The sequence below is a fragment of the Anser brachyrhynchus genome (genome assembly GCF_964034855.1).
Source record: "Anser brachyrhynchus genome assembly, contig: SCAFFOLD_85, whole genome shotgun sequence".
In the NCBI taxonomy this organism is placed as follows: Eukaryota; Metazoa; Chordata; class Aves; order Anseriformes; family Anatidae; genus Anser; species Anser brachyrhynchus.
The window spans coordinates 384,844-408,043 of NW_027664105.1; the positions used below are offsets into that span (position 1 = coordinate 384,844).

At 47.3% G+C, this 23,200-nt stretch overlaps 1 long non-coding RNA gene across 1 annotated transcript in view; it reads left to right on the plus strand.

Moving 5' to 3' along the window:
* The first annotated feature begins 331 nt into the window (after positions 1 to 331).
* LOC308186310 overlaps positions 332 to 23,200 on the plus strand; it is a 191,405-nt gene continuing 168,536 nt past the window's right edge. Inside the window, exon 1 of the long non-coding RNA XR_013944010.1 lies at positions 332 to 489. This is a non-coding gene — a long non-coding RNA (uncharacterized lncRNA). The remainder of the gene's footprint in view (positions 490 to 23,200) is intronic.

A 23,200-nucleotide genomic window follows, 5' to 3' on the forward strand; every position in this document is an offset into this window, starting at 1 on the left:
TTGGGGGCTGTTGTTGACTTTGTTTGTTGTATTGGAGCTTGTGCGGGGGTTGTCGCGGGGTGCTATTCGGGCGGTTTAGGGGTTAGGGTCAGAGAATAGTTTATTGAAAATGCCAGCTTTGGGAGCTGGAGATAAAGGTTTGAGTCCTTTTTTTCTGAGTTTGGGGTACTCTAAGAAGTGGTAAGTCTTCAATCTTTGGTTTACAAGACCAATGTTTTTATAAACTATTAGAGTATTTAGCAGTTGAGTATTTTGTTTTCTAGGGCGCTTGCGGCGGGGAGGAGAAATAGGAGGATAGTGAAGTAGGCGATTGAAGCGAGTTGGCCGATGATGATGAATGGGTGTTCGACGGGTTGGCTTCCTACTCATGTTAGGACGAGGAGGTCGGCGACTAGTACTCAGAATAGGAGCTGGGAGAGTGGTCGGAATGTTATTGCTCGTTGTTTTGATTTGTGCAGGAATGGGATTAGGAATAGGATCAGTACGGAGGTGGCCAGTGCTAATACGCCTCCTAGTTTATTTGGGATTGAACGTAGGATGGCGTAGGCGAATAGGAAGTATCATTCTGGCTTGATGTGTGGTGGGGTTACTAGCGGGTTTGCTGGGGTGAAGTTTTCTGGGTCTCCCAGGAGGTTAACCGCTCATGCTTCTTTCTTATGAGACGTTAGTAAACCAATTACATAGCCTTGTCAAGACTAAATCACAGGTAAAAATCCTGTACATCTCATGTGGCCAACCACTCCCAACTAGGATTCCAAGACGCCTCATCACCCATCATAGAAGAACTCGTTGAATTCCACGACCACGCCCTAATCGTTGCCCTAGCTATCTGCAGCCTAGTTCTCTACCTTTTAGCCCACATACTAACAGAAAAACTCTCGTCCAATGCTGTAGACGCCCAAGAAGTAGAGCTGATCTGGACAATCCTACCTGCTATCGTCCTGGTACTCCTCGCCCTCCCATCCCTACAAATCCTCTACATAATGGACGAAATCGACGAACCAGACCTCACCCTAAAAGCCATCGGCCACCAATGATACTGAAGCTACGAATACACAGACTTCAAAGACCTATCATTCGACTCCTACATAGTGCCCACCCCAGACTTACCCAACGGCCACTTCCGACTGCTAGAAGTTGACCACCGCGTAGTTATCCCAATAGAATCCCCCATCCGCGTAATCATTACTGCAGGAGACGTACTCCACTCCTGAGCAGTCCCAACGCTCGGAGTTAAAACAGACGCAATCCCAGGCCGACTAAACCAAACTTCATTCATTACCACCCGGCCTGGGATTTTTTACGGACAATGCTCAGAAATTTGCGGGGCTAATCACAGCTACATACCCATTGTAGTAGAATCAACCCCACTCCCACATTTCGAGGCCTGATCGTCCCTTCTATCATCATCCTAATCATTAAGAAGCTATGCAACAGCACTAGCCTTTTAAGCTAGCCAAAGAGGGACTTCCCCCTCCTTAATGATATGCCACAGCTTAACCCCGCACCATGATTTTCAATCATAATTATAACCTGATTAACCCTAGCACTCCTCATCCAACCAAAACTACTAGCCTTCACCACAACCAACCCCCCATCAAATAAGACCTCCCTCACTACCAAACCCACACCATGATCCTGACCATGAACCTAAGCTTCTTTGACCAATTTTCCAGCCCCAATCTATTCGGCATCCCCTTAATCCTACTATCCCTACTCTTCCCAGCCCTACTATTCCCGTCCCCAAACAACCGATGAATCAACAACCGCCTTTCTACTATCCAAACATGACTCCTTCACCTAATCACAAAACAACTAATAGTCCCACTCAACAAAAATGGCCACAAATGAGCCATAATATTTACATCCCTAATAATCATACTTCTTACAATCAACCTTCTAGGCCTCCTTCCATATACATTCACCCCAACCACCCAACTATCTATGAACATAGCCCTAGCCTTCCCACTATGGCTCGCCACACTACTAACAGGCCTACGAAACCAACCATCAGCCTCTTTAGCCCACCTATTACCCGAAGGTACCCCTACACCCCTAATCCCCGCACTAATCCTGATCGAAACAACCAGCCTACTAATCCGCCCCCTAGCCCTCGGAGTCCGCCTTACAGCCAACCTTACAGCAGGACACTTACTCATCCAACTCATCTCTACAGCCTCCATTGCATTAATACCCACCCTTCCTGCAGTATCCATCCTAACAATAATCATCCTACTACTCCTAACCATCCTAGAAGTAGCAGTAGCCATAATCCAGGCCTACGTCTTCGTGCTCCTTCTAAGCCTATACTTACAAGAAAACATCTAATGGCACACCAAGCACACTCATACCACATAGTTGACCCAAGCCCTTGACCAATCTTCGGGGCAGCCGCCGCCCTACTCACAACCTCAGGATTAATCATGTGATTCCACTACAACTCATCCATACTACTAACCCTAGGCCTCATCTCAATACTCCTAGTAATACTCCAATGATGACGAGACATTGTACGAGAAAGCACCTTCCAAGGCCATCACACTCCCACAGTCCAAAAAGGCCTACGATACGGCATAATCCTTTTCATCACATCCGAAGCATTCTTCTTCTTAGGGTTCTTCTGAGCGTTCTTCCACTCGAGCCTGGCCCCAACCCCAGAACTAGGAGGCCAATGACCCCCAACAGGAATTAAACCACTCAACCCGATAGAAGTCCCCCTACTAAACACAGCCATCCTACTAGCCTCAGGCGTTACCGTAACGTGAGCCCATCACAGCATCACAGAAGGAAACCGAAAACACGCCATCCACGCCCTAACCCTAACGATCCTCCTGGGATTCTACTTCACAGCCCTACAAGCAATAGAATACCACGAAGCCCCATTCTCAATCGCCGATAGCGTCTACGGATCTACCTTCTTCGTTGCCACTGGATTCCACGGACTCCACGTAATCATCGGATCCTCCTTCCTGACCGTCTGCCTCTTCCGACTGATCAAGTTCCACTTTACATCAGACCACCACTTCGGATTCGAGGCAGCAGCCTGATACTGACACTTCGTAGACGTCATCTGACTATTCCTCTACATAACCATCTACTGATGAGGATCTTGCTCTTCTAGTATATTAATTACAATTGACTTCCAATCTCTAGAATCTGGTATAAACCCAGAGGAGAGCAATGAACGCACTCATGTTCATATTCGCCCTATCATCAATCCTAAGCGCCGCCCTAACCGCATTAAACTTCTGACTCGCCCAAATAAACCCCGACTCAGAGAAACTCTCACCGTACGAATGTGGATTCGACCCACTTGGATCTGCTCGATTACCATTCTCAGTCCGATTCTTCCTCAGTAGCCATCCTGTTCGTCCTATTCGACCTAGAAATCGCCCTCCTACTCCCCCTGCCATGAGCCGTCCAACTCCAATCCCCCCTAATGACCCTCACCTGAACTGTAGTGATCCTCCTTCTCCTAACACTCGGACTGGCCTACGAGTGAATTCAAGGGGGCCTAGAATGAGCAGAATAACAGAAAGTTAGTCTAACCAAAAAGATAGCTGGTTTCGACCCAGCAGATTACAGCCAACCCTGTAACTTTCTTATGTCGCCCCTACATTTAAGCTTCTACTCAGCCTTCATTTTCAGCGGACTAGGACTAGCCTTCCACCGAACCCACCTAGTATCCGCCCTACTATGCCTTGAAAGCATAATATTATCGATATTCGTAGGCCTATCAATATGATCCATCGAAAACCAAGTCTCCTCATTCACCATGGTACCAATTCTCATGCTAACCTTCTCAGCGTGTGAGGCGGGCACAGGCCTGGCCATCCTAGTAGCCTCCACCCGCACACATGGCTCCGACCATCTACACAACCTAAACCTCCTGCAATGCTAAAAATCATCCTACCCACAATCATACTTCTTCCAACAGCCCTGCTGTCTCCACCAAAATTTCTATGGACTAACACCACCTTATACAGCCTCCTAATCGCTGCCCTAAGCCTACAGTGATTAATCCCAACCTACTACCCCTACAAATTTTTATCCAACTGAACAGGAATTGACCAAATCTCATCCCCCCTCCTAGTACTATCCTGCTGACTACTCCCACTCATAATCATAGCAAGCCAAAACCACCTGCAACAAGAACCCCTACAACGCAAACGAATCTTTATCTCAACCTTAGTCGCAGTCCAGCCATTCATCCTACTAGCCTTTTCCACCACAGAACTAGCACTATTTTACATCTCATTTGAAGCAACCCTCATTCCCACCCTAATCTTAATCACCCGATGGGGGAACCAACCAGAACGCCTAAGCGCTGGCATCTACCTGCTATTCTACACGCCAGTAAGCTCTCTACCCCTGCTAATCACAATCATACACCTATACGTGAAAATTGGCACCCTGCACCTGCCAACCCTACAACTAACCCACCCAACCCTATCCACCTCATGGACAGGAATACTATCAGGTCTAGCACTGCTCATAGCATTCATAGTAAAAGCCCCACTATACGGCCTACACCTCTGACTGCCAAAAGCCCACGTAGAAGCACCCATCGCAGGCTCAATACTCCTCGCCGCCCTACTACTAAAGCTAGGAGGATACGGAATTATACGAGTCACTCTATTTATGGGCCCACTGTCCAACCTCCTGCACTACCCCTTCCTAACCCTGGCCCTATGAGGCGCCCTAATGACTAGCTCAATCTGCCTACGACAGACAGACCTAAAATCACTAATCGCTTATTCATCCGTTAGCCACATAGGCCTAGTTATCGCCGCAGGAATAATCCAAACCCACTGATCATTCTCAGGGGCAATGATCCTAATAATTTCCCATGGACTAACTTCCTCCATACTATTCTGCCTAGCCAACACAAACTATGAACGTACGCACAGCCGAATTCTACTACTCACACGAGGCCTACAACCTCTCCTACCACTCATAGCTACTTGATGATTGCTGGCCAATCTAACAAACATAGCCTTACCCCCAACAACAAACCTCATAGCAGAGCTAACCATTATAATCACCTTATTCAACTGATCTGCCTTCACGATCATCCTAACAGGAATCGCAACCCTACTAACCGCCTCCTACACCTTATTCATACTACTAATGACCCAACGAGGCTCAATCCCCTCCCACATCACATCTATGCAAAACTCAACCACGTGAGAACACCTGCTCATAACACTCCACATTATCCCAATATTCCTCCTAATCCTCAAACCCGAACTGATCTCCGGAATCCCCTCATGCAAGTATAGTTTAAACCAAACATTAGACTGTGATTCTAAGAATAGAAGTTCAAACCTTCTTACCTGCCGAGGGGAGGGTTTAACCAACAAGAGCTGCTAACTCTTACATCTGAGCCTAAAACCTCAGCCCCCTTACTTTTAAAGGATAACAGCAATCCACTGGTCTTAGGAACCACCCATCTTGGTGCAAATCCAAGTAAAAGTAGTGAACCCCACACTACTAATCAACTCCCTCACACTACTCACGCTGACAATCCTCCTAACCCCAATCATCCTGCCATTTCTATTTAAAAACTTTAAAAACACCCCACAAGCCACCACCCGCGCTGTTAAAACCGCATTCCTAATTAGCCTAGCCCCTACAACCGCATTCATCTACTCGGGAGTAGAATCTGTCACCTGCCACTGGGAGTGAAAATTCATTATAAACTTTAAAATCCCCCTGAGCCTAAAAATAGACCAATACTCAATAACATTTCTTCCAATCGCCCTATTTGTAACATGATCAATCCTACAATTCGCCATATGATACATGGCCTCAGAGCCATACGTAACAAAATTTTTCACCTACCTACTGACATTCCTAGTCGCCATACTCCTCCTAACAACCGCAAACAACATATTCCTCCTATTCGTAGGCTGGGAAGGAGTACGAATCATGTCCTTCCTTCTCATCGGCTGATGACAAGGCCGAGCAGATGCCAACACCGCCGCCCTACGAGCCGTAATCTACAACCGAATCGGAGACATCGGACTGATCCTGAGCATAGCATGACTAGCTTCAACATTCAACACCTGAGAGATCCAACAAGCCGTACACCCCCACCAAACCCCAATCCTCCCCCTCATAGGATTAATCCTCGCAGCCGCAGGAAAATCCGCCCAATTTGGACTCCACCCATGACTGCCCGCAGCAATAGAAGGCCCCACCCCAGTATCAGCCCTACTGCACTCCAGTACCATAGTAGTAGCCGGAATCTTCCTGCTCATCCGCATGCACCCCCTGCTAGCCACCAACCAGACAGCCCTAACTGCCTGCCTATGCCTAGGTGCTCTATCAACCCTATTCGCTGCCACATGCGCCCTAACCCAAAATGACATCAAAAAAATCATTGCTTTCTCAACATCCAGCCAACTAGGACTAATAATAGTCACTATCGGACTAAACCTCCCACAACTAGCCTTCCTACACATCTCAACCCATGCCTTCTTTAAAGCCATACTATTCCTATGCTCAGGGTCTATCATCCACAACCTAAACGGAGAACAAGATATCCGAAAGATAGGAGGCCTACAGAAAATACTCCCAGTCACTACTTCCTGCCTAACCATCGGAAACCTGGCGCTGATAGGAACCCCATTCCTAGCCGGATTCTACTCAAAAGACCTCATCATCGAAAGCTTAAACACATCATACCTAAATACTTGAGCCCTACTCCTAACCCTTATAGCCACAGCATTCACCGCAACCTACAGCATCCGCATAACCATCCTAGTCCAAGCTGGACAAACCCGAATCCCCCCAATAGTATCAATAAACGAAAACAACCCACTAATCACCGCCCCCCTAACCCGACTCGCCCTAGGCAGCATTACAGCAGGAATAATCATTACCTCTTTCATCACACCAACCAAAACCCCCCCAATAACCATACCCCTTATCACCAAAACCGCTGCCATCCTCATAACAATCCTAGGAATCATCCTAGGCCCCTCATGTACAGGGCCACACCCCTCTAACGGCGCAAGCTTACATAGAAACATTATTAACAGACCTAGACAGATACAAAAACCCCTACAAGACCACGTATTAACTAACCCTGTTAACCCGACTCAGGAGCGCCTATAAGAGCGATTAAAATCTGTGAAAGGAACTCGGCAAATTAATAAGGCCCGACTGTTTACCAAAAACATAGCCTTCAGCAAATTAAACAAGTATTGAAGGTGATGCCTGCCCGGTGACTTAGGTTTAACGGCCGCGGTATCCTAACCGTGCAAAGATAGCGCAATCAATTGTCCCATAAATCGAGACTTGTATGAATGGCTAAACGAGGTCTTAACTGTCTCTCACAGATAATCAGTGAAATTGATCTCCCCGTGCAAAAGCGGGGATGTGAACATAAGACGAGAAGACCCTGTGGAACTTAAAAATCAACGACCACCGCGAATCCTCAATCAACCCCACTGGGGCCACTACCATCGCAGAGCCTGGTCGATATTTTTCGGTTGGGGCGACCTTGGAGGAGAACAAATCCTCCAAAAACAAGACCATACCTCTTTACCTAGAGCTACCCCTCAAAGTGCTAACAGTGACCAGACCCAATATAATTGATTAATGGACCAAGCTACCCCAGGGATAACAGCGCAATCCCCCTCAAGAGCCCATATCGACAGGGGGGTTTACGACCTCGATGTTGGATCAGGACATCCTAATGGTGCAGCCGCTATTAAGGGTTCGTTTGTTCAACGATTAACAGTCCTACGTGATCTGAGTTCAGACCGGAGCAATCCAGGTCGGTTTCTATCTATGACACACTCTCCCCAGTACGAAAGGACCGGGAAAGTGGGGCCAATACCACAAGCACGCCCCCCCCCCGCTCTAAGCAGTGAAACCAACTAAACCGTGAAGAGGGCCTTCCCCCACCACTTTCAATCCTAGAAAAGGACCAGCTAGAGTGGCAGAGCCCGGCAAGTGCAGAAGGCTTAAGCCCTTTCCCCAGAGGTTCAAATCCTCTCCCTAGCTTCACCCATGATTCAAATAACAACACTAAGCTGCCTCATTATATCCCTCCTATACATCATCCCAATCCTGATTGCCGTAGCCTTCCTAACCCTAGTAGAACGGAAAATCCTAAGCTACATACAATCCCGCAAAGGCCCTAACGTTGTTGGGCCTTTTGGCCTACTTCAACCATTTGCGGACGGACTGAAACTATTTACCAAAGAGCCCATCCGACCCTCTACCTCTTCCCCACTTCTATTCATTCTGATACCAATACTAGCCCTTGTCCTAGCCCTCACCACTTGAGCACCACTACCACTCCCATTTCCCCTAGCAGATCTAAACCTCGGAGTTCTCTTCCTAATAGCCATGTCAAGCCTAGCCGTCTACTCAGTCCTATGATCAGGCTGAGCCTCGAACTCAAAATACGCACTAATCGGAGCCCTACGGGCAGTAGCACAGACCATTTCATACGAAGTGACACTGGCCATAATCCTGCTATCAATAATCATACTAAGCGGAAGCTACACACTCAGCTCCTTTGCCGTCGCACAGGAGCCTCTATACTTCATTTTCTCCTCATGACCCCTAGCAATAATATGATACGTATCCACCCTAGCAGAGACAAACCGAGCTCCTTTTGACCTCACAGAGGGCGAATCTGAGCTAGTCTCAGGGTTTAACGTTGAATACGCCGCAGGACCCTTCGCCTTATTCTTCCTAGCTGAATATGCGAACATTATGCTAATAAATACACTTACAGCCATCATATTCCTAAACCCAAGCGCCCTAGGGCCACCCACAGAACTATTCCCCGTCATCCTAGCCACAAAAGTCCTCCTACTATCTTCTGGTTTCTTATGGGTCCGAGCTTCATACCCACGATTCCGATATGACCAACTAATGCACCTACTATGAAAAAACTTCCTACCCCTCACACTAGCTCTGTGCCTCTGACACATCAGCATACCTATCTGCTATGCAGGCCTACCTCCTTACATAAGGAAATGTGCCTGAACTACAAAGGGTCACTATGATAAAGTGAACATAGAGGTATAACAGCCCTCTCATTTCCTGTTGACCTTAGAAAAGTAGGAATTGAACCCACACAAGAGAAATCAAAATTCTCCATACTTCCCTTATATTATTTTCTAGTAGAGTCAGCTAATCAAGCTATCGGGCCCATACCCCAAAAATGATGGTTTAACCCCCTCCTCTACTAATGAACCCTTACGCGACCCCAATCATAACCTTCAGCCTCATCTTGGGCACCACAATCACAATTTCCAGCAACCACTGAGTTCTGGCCTGGACAGGACTGGAGATCAACGCACTAGCCATCATTCCCCTAATTGCCAAATCCCACCACCCACGAGCAGTAGAAGCCGCAACGAAATACTTCCTAACCCAAGCAGCTGCTTCCGCCCTGGTCCTATTCTCTAGCATAACCAATGCCTGAGTCACTGGCCAATGAGACATCACACAAATAAACCACCCAACCTCCTGTCTACTACTGACAGCAGCAATCGCTATTAAACTGGGCCTAGTGCCATTTCACTTCTGATTCCCAGAAGTACTACAAGGATCGCCACTAATAACAGCCCTGCTACTCTCGACCCTCATAAAATTCCCCCCACTAACCCTGCTCCTACTAACATCCAAATCCCTCGACCCAGCTCTACTCACCGCCATGGCCCTAGCCTCAACAGCACTAGGAGGCTGAATAGGACTGAACCAAACACAAACACGCAAAATCCTAGCCTTCTCGTCCATCTCCCACTTAGGCTGAATCGCCATCATCCTAGTTTACAGCCCCAAATTGGCCTTACTTACCTTCTACCTATACACAATCATAACATCAGCCGTATTCCTAGCCCTTAACAAAATCAAAGCCCTTAACCTATCCATGATCACAACCTCATGAACAAAAACCCCAGTGCTAAACGCCACCCTAATACTAGTACTTTTATCCCTAGCAGGCCTCCCCCCATTAACAGGCTTTATACCAAAGTGACTTATCATCCAAGAACTAACTAAACAGGAAATAACACCAGCAGCCATGGCAATTGCCATGCTATCACTGCTCAGCCTCTTCTTCTACCTACGCCTCGCATACCACTCAACAATTACCCTTCCCCCCAACTCCTCTAACCACATAAAACAATGATACACTAGCAAAGCCCCAAGCACACCTACTGCGGTCCTTGCCTCACTATCAATCCTCTTACTTCCCCTGTCCCCAATAATACATGCCATTGTCTAGAAACTTAGGATAACACCCCAAACCGAAGGCCTTCAAAGCCTTAAATAAGAGTTAAACCCTCTTAGTTTCTGCACATTAAGACTTACAGAATATTAACCTGTATCTTCTGAATGCAAGTCAGACGCTTTAATTAAGCTAAAGCCTCCCTAGACAGATGGGCTTCGATCCCACAAAACTCTAGTTAACAGCTAAATGCCTAAACCAATTGGCTTCTGCCTACAAAGACCCTGACGCACCCTAGTGCGCATCGATGAGCTTGCAACTCAACATGAATTTCACTACAGAGCCGATAAGAAGAGGAATTAAACCTCTGTAAAAAGGACTACAGCCTAACGCTTCAACACTCAGCCATCTTACCCGTCACCTTCATCAACCGATGACTATTTTCCACTAACCATAAGGATATTGGCACCCTGTACCTCATCTTCGGGGCATGAGCAGGAATAGTCGGCACCGCACTCAGCCTATTAATCCGCGCAGAACTAGGACAACCAGGAACTCTCCTAGGCGACGACCAAATTTACAATGTAATCGTTACCGCTCACGCCTTTGTAATAAGCTTCTTTATAGTCATACCCATCATGATCGGAGGATTCGGCAACTGATTAGTCCCCCTCATAATCGGTGCCCCCGACATAGCATTCCCGCGAATAAACAACATAAGCTTTTGACTCCTCCCCCCATCATTCCTCCTACTACTAGCCTCATCCACTGTAGAAGCTGGCGCCGGCACAGGCTGAACTGTCTACCCTCCCCTAGCAGGTGACCTTGCCCACGCCGGAGCTTCAGTAGACCTGGCTATCTTCTCACTCCACTTAGCCGGTATCTCCTCCATCCTTGGGGCCATCAACTTTATCACCACAGCCATCAACATAAAACCCCCCGCACTCTCACAATACCAAACCCCACTATTTGTCTGATCCGTACTAATTACCGCCATCCTACTCCTTCTATCACTCCCCGTACTCGCCGCCGGTATTACAATATTACTAACTGATCGAAACCTAAACACCACATTCTTCGACCCCGCTGGAGGAGGAGACCCAATCCTGTACCAACACCTATTCTGATTCTTCGGACACCCAGAAGTCTATATTCTGATCCTACCGGGGTTCGGAATCATCTCACACGTAGTCACGTACTACTCAGGCAAAAAGGAGCCCTTCGGCTACATGGGAATAGTCTGAGCCATACTATCCATCGGCTTCCTAGGATTCATCGTCTGAGCTCACCACATGTTTACAGTAGGAATAGACGTTGATACCCGAGCCTACTTTACATCAGCCACTATAATCATTGCCATCCCTACCGGAATCAAAGTATTTAGCTGACTAGCCACCCTGCACGGAGGAACAATCAAATGAGACCCCCCCCAATACTATGAGCTCTAGGATTTATCTTCCTATTTACCATCGGAGGATTAACAGGAATCGTTCTTGCAAACTCTTCCCTAGACATCGCCCTGCACGACACGTACTACGTAGTTGCCCACTTCCACTACGTCCTATCCATAGGCGCCGTCTTTGCCATTCTAGCAGGATTTACTCACTGATTCCCACTACTCACTGGGTTTACCCTACACCAAACATGAGCAAAAGCCCACTTCGGGGTAATATTTACAGGAGTAAACCTAACGTTCTTCCCCCAGCACTTCCTAGGCCTAGCAGGAATACCCCGACGATACTCGGACTATCCCGACGCCTACACACTATGAAACACCATTTCCTCCATCGGCTCCCTAATCTCAATAGTAGCCGTAATCATACTAATATTCATCATCTGAGAAACCTTTTCGGCCAAACGAAAAGTCCTACAACCAGAACTAACTACCACAAACGTTGAATGAATCCACGGCTGCCCTCCCCCATACCATACTTTCGAGGAACCGGCCTTCGTCCAAGTACAAGAAAGGAAGGAATCGAACCCTCACATGCTGGTTTCAAGCCAACTGCATTAACCGCTCATGCTTCTTTCTTATGAGATGTTAGTAAACCAATTACATAGCCTTGTCAAGACTAAATCACAGGTAAAAATCCTGTACATCTCATGTGGCCAACCACTCCCAACTAGGATTCCAAGACGCCTCATCACCCATCATAGAAGAACTCGTTGAATTCCACGACCACGCCCTAATCGTTGCCCTAGCTATCTGCAGCCTAGTTCTCTACCTTTTAGCCCACATACTAACAGAAAAACTCTCGTCCAATGCTGTAGACGCCCAAGAAGTAGAGCTGATCTGGACAATCCTACCTGCTATCGTCCTGGTACTCCTCGCCCTCCCATCCCTACAAATCCTCTACATAATGGACAAAATCGATGAACCAGACCTCACCCTAAAAGCCATCGGCCACCAATGATACTGAAGCTACGAATACACAGACTTCAAAGACCTATCATTCGACTCCTACATAGTGCCCACCCCAGACTTACCCAACGGCCACTTCCGACTGCTAGAAGTTGACCACCGCGTAGTTATCCCAATAGAATCCCCCATCCGCGTAATCATTACTGCAGGAGACGTACTCCACTCCTGAGCAGTCCCAACGCTCGGAGTTAAAACAGACGCAATCCCAGGCCGACTAAACCAAACTTCATTCATTACCACCCGGCCTGGGATTTTTTACGGACAATGCTCAGAAATTTGCGGGGCTAATCACAGCTACATACCTACTGTAGTAGAATCAACCCCACTCCCACATTTCGAGGCCTGATCGTCCCTTCTATCATCATCCTAATCATTAAGAAGCTATGCAACAGCACTAGCCTTTTAAGCTAGCCAAAGAGGGACTTCCCCCTCCTTAATGATATGCCACAGCTTAACCCCGCACCATGATTTTCAATCATAATTATAACCTGATTAACCCTAGCACTCCTCATCCAACCAAAACTACTAGCCTTCACCACAACCAACCCCCCATCAAATAAGACCTCCCTCACTACCAAACCCACACCATGATCCTGACCATGAACCTAAGCTTCTTTGACCAATTTTCCAGCCCCAATCTATTCGGCATCCCCTTAATCCTACTATCCCTACTCTTCCCAGCCCTACTATTCCCGTCCCCAAACAACCGATGAATCAACAACCGCCTTTCTACTATCCAAACATGACTCCTTCACCTAATCACAAAACAACTAATAGTCCCACTCAACAAAAATGGCCACAAATGAGCCATAATATTTACATCCCTAATAATCATACTTCTTACAATCAACCTTCTAGGCCTCCTTCCATATACATTCACCCCAACCACCCAACTATCTATGAACATAGCCCTAGCCTTCCCACTATGGCTCGCCACACTACTAACAGGCATGTTTAACCATGTACGTGCCCCAGGGCCGGCTTAAAGTAGGCTCTATTGTCCCACTTTACTGCTAAATCCGCCTTCCAGAAGTGGTTTCACGCTTCTTTCCGTGTGCCCTATGAATAGGGAATGTAGCCCATTTCTTCCACTCCATAGGCTATACCTTGACCTGTCTTATTAGCGGGGTGCTATTGTGTCCACTGTTGTGCTCTCATTCGAGGTGGGCTGACGACGGCGGTATGTAGGCTGTGTTGGCAAGGGGTGGTTGGGTTAATCGGGGATTATCGATTGTAGAACAGGCTCCTCTAGGTGGGTTTGGGGCACCGCCAAGTCCTTAGAGTTTTAAGCGTTTGTGCTCGTAGTTCTCTGGCGGATACTTCGGTAAAGTAAGTATCAAGATTTAGGGCCAGGCATAGTGGGGTATCTAATCCCAGTTTGGGCCCTGGCTTTCGTGGGTTTAAATCAGTCGTTAGTTCCTAAGATCATCTTAATGGTGTGTTTAGGTGCATCTTGGGCTTATGACAGCTTAGTTGCATTTTGATCTTAGTTAGCTAGGACAGGCATTTTACCACTCTTTACGCCGTGTCAATAGGACGGTTGATTTGGGTTTCTTGTATGACCGCGGTGGCTGGCACAAGATTTACCAACCCTTGAAGTTAGGCTGTTGCTATAACTAAGTCAAGTTTGCACTCATTGCTTAATGTTAATTACTGCTGAATACCCGTGGGGGCGTGGCTTAGCGAGGCGTCTTGGGCTACTACTTGGGTGTGCCTGATACCCGCTCCTCAAGGCCTGTATGGGGGTAGGTGGTCGAGGGCGTTTACACTGGGGCGCGGATACTTGCATGTATATATTTAGCAAAAACCAACCGTAAGGTTAGGACTAAGTCTTTTGTCCGCAGGCATGTTTTATGCCATCTTGGCAACTTCAGTGCCATGCTTTGTGTTAAGCTATGTGGACGGGGGTGTGGTTAGCTGATAGTTGAGTGGTGAGTGAGAGTGAAGTATATGAAATTATTGCTTGTGTTTACTATTTTTAGTACTGGAGTTTCTCTAAGTCCTAGGACTAGGAGGAAATGGTGTTTCATAGTGTGTAGGCGTCGGGATAGTCCGAGTATCGTCGGGGTATTCCTGCTAGGCCTAGGAAGTGCTGGGGGAAGAACGTTAGGTTTACTCCTGTAAATATTACCCCGAAGTGGGCTTTTGCTCATGTTTGGTGTAGGGTAAACCCAGTGAGTAGTGGGAATCAGTGAGTAAATCCTGCTAGAATGGCAAAGACGGCGCCTATGGATAGGACGTAGTGGAAGTGGGCAACTACGTAGTACGTGTCGTGCAGGGCGATGTCTAGGGAAGAGTTTGCAAGAACGATTCCTGTTAATCCTCCGATGGTAAATAGGAAGATAAATCCTAGAGCTCATAGTATTGGGGGGGGGCCTCATTTGATTGTTCCTCCGTGCAGGGTGGCTAGTCAGCTAAATACTTTGATTCCGGTAGGGATGGCAATGATTATAGTGGCTGATGTAAAGTAGGCTCGGGTATCAACGTCTATTCCTACTGTAAACATGTGGTGAGCTCAGACGATGAATCCTAGGAAGCCGATGGATAGTATGGCTCAGACTATTCCCATGTAGCCGAAGGGCTCCTTTTTGCCTGAGTAGTACGTGACTACGTGTGAGATGATTCCGAACCCCGGTAGGATCAGAATATAGACTTCTGGGTGTCCGAAGAATCAGAATAGGTGTTGGTACAGGATTGGGTCTCCTCCTCCAGCGGGGTCGAAGAATGTGGTGTTTAGGTTTCGATCAGTTAGTAATATTGTAATACCGGCGGCGAGTACGGGGAGTGATAGAAGGAGTAGGATGGCGGTAATTAGTACGGATCAGACAAATAGTGGGGTTTGGTATTGTGAGAGTGCGGGGGGTTTTATGTTGATGGCTGTGGTGATAAAGTTGATGGCCCCAAGGATGGAGGAGATACCGGCTAAGTGGAGTGAGAAGATAGCCAGGTCTACTGAAGCTCCGGCGTGGGCAAGGTCACCTGCTAGGGGAGGGTAGACAGTTCAGCCTGTGCCGGCGCCAGCTTCTACAGTGGATGAGGCTAGTAGGAGGAGGAATGATGGGGGGAGGAGTCAAAAGCTTATGTTGTTTATTCGCGGGAATGCTATGTCGGGGGCACCGATTATGAGGGGGACTAATCAGTTGCCGAATCCTCCGATCATGATGGGTATGACTATAAAGAAGCTTATTACAAAGGCGTGAGCGGTAACGATTACATTGTAAATTTGGTCGTCGCCTAGGAGAGTTCCTGGTTGTCCTAGTTCTGCGCGGATTAATAGGCTGAGTGCGGTGCCGACTATTCCTGCTCATGCCCCGAAGATGAGGTACAGGGTGCCAATATCCTTATGGTTAGTGGAAAATAGTCATCGGTTGATGAAGGTGACGGGTAAGATGGCTGAGTGTTGAAGCGTTAGGCTGTAGTCCTTTTTACAGAGGTTTAATTCCTCTTCTTATCGGCTCTGTAGTGAAATTCATGTTGAGTTGCAAGCTCATCGATGCGCACTAGGGTGCGTCAGGGTCTTTGTAGGCAGAAGCCAATTGGTTTAGGCATTTAGCTGTTAACTAGAGTTTTGTGGGATCAAAGCCCATCTGTCTAGGGAGGCTTTAGCTTAATTAAAGCGTCTGACTTGCATTCAGAAGATACAGGTTAATATTCTGTAAGTCTTAATGTGCAGAAACTAAGAGGGTTTAACTCTTATTTAAGGCTTTGAAGGCCTTCAGTTTGGGGTGTTATCCTAAGTTTCTAGACAATGGCATGTATTATTGGGGACAGGGGAAGTAAGAGGATTGATAGTGAGGCAAGGACCGCAGTAGGTGTGCTTGGGGCTTTGCTAGTGTATCATTGTTTTATGTGGTTAGAGGAGTTGGGGGGAAGGGTAATTGTTGAGTGGTATGCGAGGCGTAGGTAGAAGAAGAGGCTGAGCAGTGATAGCATGGCAATTGCCATGGCTGCTGGTGTTATTTCCTGTTTAGTTAGTTCTTGGATGATAAGTCACTTTGGTATAAAGCCTGTTAATGGGGGGAGGCCTGCTAGGGATAAAAGTACTAGTATTAGGGTGGCGTTTAGCACTGGGGTTTTTGTTCATGAGGTTGTGATCATGGATAGGTTAAGGGCTTTGATTTTGTTAAGGGCTAGGAATACGGCTGATGTTATGATTGTGTATAGGTAGAAGGTAAGTAAGGCCAATTTGGGGCTGTAAACTAGGATGATGGCGATTCAGCCTAAGTGGGAGATGGACGAGAAGGCTAGGATTTTGCGTGTTTGTGTTTGGTTCAGTCCTATTCAGCCTCCTAGTGCTGTTGAGGCTAGGGCCATGGCGGTGAGTAGAGCTGGGTCGAGGGATTTGGATGTTAGTAGGAGCAGGGTTAGTGGGGGGAATTTTATGAGGGTTGAGAGTAGCAGGGCTGTTATTAGTGGCGATCCTTGTAGTACTTCTGGGAATCAGAAGTGAAATGGCACTAGGCCCAGTTTAATAGCGATTGCTGCTGTCAGTAGTAGACAGGAGGTTGGGTGGTTTATTTGTGTGATGTCTCATTGGCCAGTGACTCAGGCATTGGTTATGCTAGAGAATAGGACCAGGGCGGAAGCAGCTGCTTGGGTTAGGAAGTATTTCGTTGCGGCTTCTACTGCTCGTGGGTGGTGGGATTTGGCAATTAGGGGAATGATGGCTAGTGCGTTGATCTCCAGTCCTGTCCAGGCCAGAACTCAGTGGTTGCTGGAAATTGTGATTGTGGTGCCCAAGATGAGGCTGAAGGTTATGATTGGGGTCGCGTAAGGGTTCATTAGTAGAGGAGGGGGTTAAACCATCATTTTCGGGGTATGGGCCCGATAGCTTGATTAGCTGACTCTACTAGAAAATAATATAAGGGAAGTATGGAGAATTTTGATTTCTCTTGTGTGGGTTCAATTCCTACTTTTCTAAGGTCAACAGGAAATGAGAGGGCTGTTATACCTCTATGTTCACTTTATCATAGTGACCCTTTGTAGTTCAGGCACATTTCCTTATGTAAGGAGGTAGGCCTGCATAGCAGATAGGTATGCTGATGTGTCAGAGGCACAGAGCTAGTGTGAGGGGTAGGAAGTTTTTTCATAGTAGGTGCATTAGTTGGTCATATCGGAATCGTGGGTATGAAGCTCGGACCCATAAGAAACCAGAAGATAGTAGGAGGACTTTTGTGGCTAGGATGACGGGGAATAGTTCTGTGGGTGGCCCTAGGGCGCTTGGGTTTAGGAATATGATGGCTGTAAGTGTATTTATTAGCATAATGTTCGCATATTCAGCTAGGAAGAATAAGGCGAAGGGTCCTGCGGCGTATTCAACGTTAAACCCTGAGACTAGCTCAGATTCACCCTCTGTGAGGTCAAAAGGAGCTCGGTTTGTCTCTGCTAGGGTGGATACGTATCATATTATTGCTAGGGGTCATGAGGAGAAAATGAAGTATAGAGGCTCCTGTGCGATGGCAAAGGAGCTGAGTGTGTAGCTTCCGCTTAGTATGATTATTGATAGCAGGATTATGGCCAGTGTCACTTCGTATGAAATGGTCTGTGCTACTGCCCGTAGGGCTCCGATTAGTGCGTATTTTGAGTTCGAGGCTCAGCCTGATCATAGGACTGAGTAGACGGCTAGGCTTGACATGGCTATTAGGAAGAGAACTCCGAGGTTTAGATCTGCTAGGGGAAATGGGAGTGGTAGTGGTGCTCAAGTGGTGATGGCTAGGACAAGGGCTAGTATTGGTATCAGAATGAATAGAAGTGGGGAAGAGGTAGAGGGTCGGATGGGCTCTTTGGTAAATAGTTTCAGTCCGTCCGCAAATGGTTGAAGTAGGCCAAAAGGCCCGACAACGTTAGGGCCTTTGCGGGATTGTATGTAGCTTAGGATTTTCCGTTCTACTAGGGTTAGGAAGGCTACGGCAATCAGGATTGGGATGATGTATAGGAGGGATATAACGAGGCAGCTTAGTGTTGTTATTTGAATCATGGGTGAAGCTAGGGAGAGGATTTGAACCTCTGGGGAAAGGGCTTAAGCCTTCTGCACTTGCCGGGCTCTGCCACTCTAGCTGGTCCTTTTCTAGGATTGAAAGTGGTGGGGGAAGGCCCTCTTCACGGTTTAGTTGGTTTCACTGCTTAGAGGGGGGGGGCGTGCTTGTGGTATTGGCCCCACTTTCCCGGTCCTTTCGTACTGGGGAGAGTGTGTCATAGATAGAAACCGACCTGGATTGCTCCGGTCTGAACTCAGATCACGTAGGACTGTTAATCGTTGAACAAACGAACCCTTAATAGCGGCTGCACCATTAGGATGTCCTGATCCAACATCGAGGTCGTAAACCCCCCTGTCGATATGGGCTCTTGAGGGGGATTGCGCTGTTATCCCTGGGGTAGCTTGGTCCATTAATCAATTATATTGGGTCTGGTCACTGTTAGCACTTTGAGGGGTAGCTCTAGGTAAAGAGGTATGGTCTTGTTTTTGGAGGATTTGTTCTCCTCCAAGGTCGCCCCAACCGAAAAATATCGACCAGGCTCTGCGATGGTAGTGGCCCCAGTGGGGTTGATTGAGGATTCGCGGTGGTCGTTGATTTTTAAGTTCCACAGGGTCTTCTCGTCTTATGTTCACATCCCCGCTTTTGCACGGGGAGATCAATTTCACTGATTATCTGTGAGAGACAGTTAAGACCTCGTTTAGCCATTCATACAAGTCTCGATTTATGGGACAATTGATTGCGCTATCTTTGCACGGTTAGGATACCGCGGCCGTTAAACCTAAGTCACCGGGCAGGCATCACCTTCAATACTTGTTTAATTTGCTGAAGGCTATGTTTTTGGTAAACAGTCGGGCCTTATTAATTTGCCGAGTTCCTTTCACAGATTTTAATCGCTCTTATAGGCGCTCCTGAGTCGGGTTAACAGGGTTAGTTAATACGTGGTCTTGTAGGGGTTTTTGTATCTGTCTAGGTCTGTTAATAATGTTTCTATGTAAGCTTGCGCCGTTAGAGGGGTGTGGCCCTGTACATGAGGGGCCTAGGATGATTCCTAGGATTGTTATGAGGATGGCAGCGGTTTTGGTGATAAGGGGTATGGTTATTGGGGGGGTTTTGGTTGGTGTGATGAAAGAGGTAATGATTATTCCTGCTGTAATGCTGCCTAGGGCGAGTCGGGTTAGGGGGGCGGTGATTAGTGGGTTGTTTTCGTTTATTGATACTATTGGGGGGATTCGGGTTTGTCCAGCTTGGACTAGGATGGTTATGCGGATGCTGTAGGTTGCGGTGAATGCTGTGGCTATAAGGGTTAGGAGTAGGGCTCAAGTATTTAGGTATGATGTGTTTAAGCTTTCGATGATGAGGTCTTTTGAGTAGAATCCGGCTAGGAATGGGGTTCCTATCAGCGCCAGGTTTCCGATGGTTAGGCAGGAAGTAGTGACTGGGAGTATTTTCTGTAGGCCTCCTATCTTTCGGATATCTTGTTCTCCGTTTAGGTTGTGGATGATAGACCCTGAGCATAGGAATAGTATGGCTTTAAAGAAGGCATGGGTTGAGATGTGTAGGAAGGCTAGTTGTGGGAGGTTTAGTCCGATAGTGACTATTATTAGTCCTAGTTGGCTGGATGTTGAGAAAGCAATGATTTTTTTGATGTCATTTTGGGTTAGGGCGCATGTGGCAGCGAATAGGGTTGATAGAGCACCTAGGCATAGGCAGGCAGTTAGGGCTGTCTGGTTGGTGGCTAGCAGGGGGTGCATGCGGATGAGCAGGAAGATTCCGGCTACTACTATGGTACTGGAGTGCAGTAGGGCTGATACTGGGGTGGGGCCTTCTATTGCTGCGGGCAGTCATGGGTGGAGTCCAAATTGGGCGGATTTTCCTGCGGCTGCGAGGATTAATCCTATGAGGGGGAGGATTGGGGTTTGGTGGGGGTGTACGGCTTGTTGGATCTCTCAGGTGTTGAATGTTGAAGCTAGTCATGCTATGCTCAGGATCAGTCCGACGTCTCCGATTCGGTTGTAGATTACGGCTCGTAGGGCGGCGGTGTTGGCATCTGCTCGGCCTTGTCATCAGCCGATGAGAAGGAAGGACATGATTCGTACTCCTTCCCAGCCTACGAATAGGAGGAATATGTTGTTTGCGGTTGTTAGGAGGAGTATGGCGACTAGGAATGTCAGTAGGTAGGTGAAAAATTTTGTTACGTATGGCTCTGAGGCCATGTATCATATGGCGAATTGTAGGATTGATCATGTTACAAATAGGGCGATTGGAAGAAATGTTATTGAGTATTGGTCTATTTTTAGGCTCAGGGGGATTTTAAAGTTTATAATGAATTTTCACTCCCAGTGGCAGGTGACAGATTCTACTCCCGAGTAGATGAATGCGGTTGTAGGGGCTAGGCTAATTAGGAATGCGGTTTTAACAGCGCGGGTGGTGGCTTGTGGGGTGTTTTTAAAGTTTTTAAATAGAAATGGCAGGATGATTGGGGTTAGGAGGATTGTCAGCGTGAGTAGTGTGAGGGAGTTGATTAGTAGTGTGGGGTTCACTATTTTTACTTGGATTTGCACCAAGATGGGTGGTTCCTAAGACCAGTGGATTGCTGTTATCCTTTAAAAGTAAGGGGGCTGAGGTTTTAGGCTCAGATGTAAGAGTTAGCAGCTCTTGTTGGTTAAACCCTCCCCTCGGCAGGTAAGAAGGTTTGAACTTCTATTCTTAGAATCACAGTCTAATGTTTGGTTTAAACTATACTTGCATGAGGGGATTCCGGAGATCAGTTCGGGTTTGAGGATTAGGAGGAATATTGGGATAATGTGGAGTGTTATGAGCAGGTGTTCTCGCGTGGTTGAGTTTTGCATAGATGTGATGTGGGAGGGGATTGAGCCTCGTTGGGTCATTAGTAGTATGAATAAGGTGTAGGAGGCGGTTAGTAGGGTTGCGATTCCTGTTAGGATGATCGTGAAGGCAGATCAGTTGAATAAGGTGATTATAATGGTTAGCTCTGCTATGAGGTTTGTTGTTGGGGGTAAGGCTATGTTTGTTAGATTGGCCAGCAATCATCAGGTAGCTATGAGTGGTAGGAGAGGTTGTAGGCCTCGTGTGAGTAGTAGAATTCGGCTGTGCGTACGTTCATAGTTTGTGTTGGCTAGGCAGAATAGTATGGAGGAAGTTAGTCCATGGGAAATTATTAGGATCATTGCCCCTGAGAATGATCAGTGGGTTTGGATTATTCCTGCGGCGATAACTAGGCCTATGTGGCTAACGGATGAATAAGCGATTAGTGATTTTAGGTCTGTCTGTCGTAGGCAGATTGAGCTAGTCATTAGGGCGCCTCATAGGGCCAGGGTTAGGAAGGGGTAGTGCAGGAGGTTGGACAGTGGGCCCATAAATAGAGTGACTCGTATAATTCCGTATCCTCCTAGCTTTAGTAGTAGGGCGGCGAGGAGTATTGAGCCTGCGATGGGTGCTTCTACGTGGGCTTTTGGCAGTCAGAGGTGTAGGCCGTATAGTGGGGCTTTTACTATGAATGCTATGAGCAGTGCTAGACCTGATAGTATTCCTGTCCATGAGGTGGATAGGGTTGGGTGGGTTAGTTGTAGGGTTGGCAGGTGCAGGGTGCCAATTTTCACGTATAGGTGTATGATTGTGATTAGCAGGGGTAGAGAGCTTACTGGCGTGTAGAATAGCAGGTAGATGCCAGCGCTTAGGCGTTCTGGTTGGTTCCCCCATCGGGTGATTAAGATTAGGGTGGGAATGAGGGTTGCTTCAAATGAGATGTAAAATAGTGCTAGTTCTGTGGTGGAAAAGGCTAGTAGGATGAATGGCTGGACTGCGACTAAGGTTGAGATAAAGATTCGTTTGCGTTGTAGGGGTTCTTGTTGCAGGTGGTTTTGGCTTGCTATGATTATGAGTGGGAGTAGTCAGCAGGATAGTACTAGGAGGGGGGATGAGATTTGGTCAATTCCTGCTCAGTTGGATAAAAATTTGTAGGGGTAGTAGGTTGGGATTAATCACTGTAGGCTTAGGGCAGCGATTAGGAGGCTGTATAAGGTGGTGTTAGTCCATAGAAATTTTGGTGGAGACAGCAGGGCTGTTGGAAGAAGTATGATTGTGGGTAGGATGATTTTTAGCATTGCAGGAGGTTTAGGTTGTGTAGATGGTCGGAGCCATGTGTGCGGGTGGAGGCTACTAGGATGGCCAGGCCTGTGCCCGCCTCACACGCTGAGAAGGTTAGCATGAGAATTGGTACCATGGTGAATGAGGAGACTTGGTTTTCGATGGATCATATTGATAGGCCTACGAATATCGATAATATTATGCTTTCAAGGCATAGTAGGGCGGATACTAGGTGGGTTCGGTGGAAGGCTAGTCCTAGTCCGCTGAAAATGAAGGCTGAGTAGAAGCTTAAATGTAGGGGCGACATAAGAAAGTTACAGGGTTGGCTGTAATCTGCTGGGTCGAAACCAGCTATCTTTTTGGTTAGACTAACTTTCTGTTATTCTGCTCATTCTAGGCCCCCTTGAATTCACTCGTAGGCCAGTCCGAGTGTTAGGAGAAGGAAGATCACTACAGTTCAGGTGAGGGTCATTAGGGGGGATTGGAGTTGGA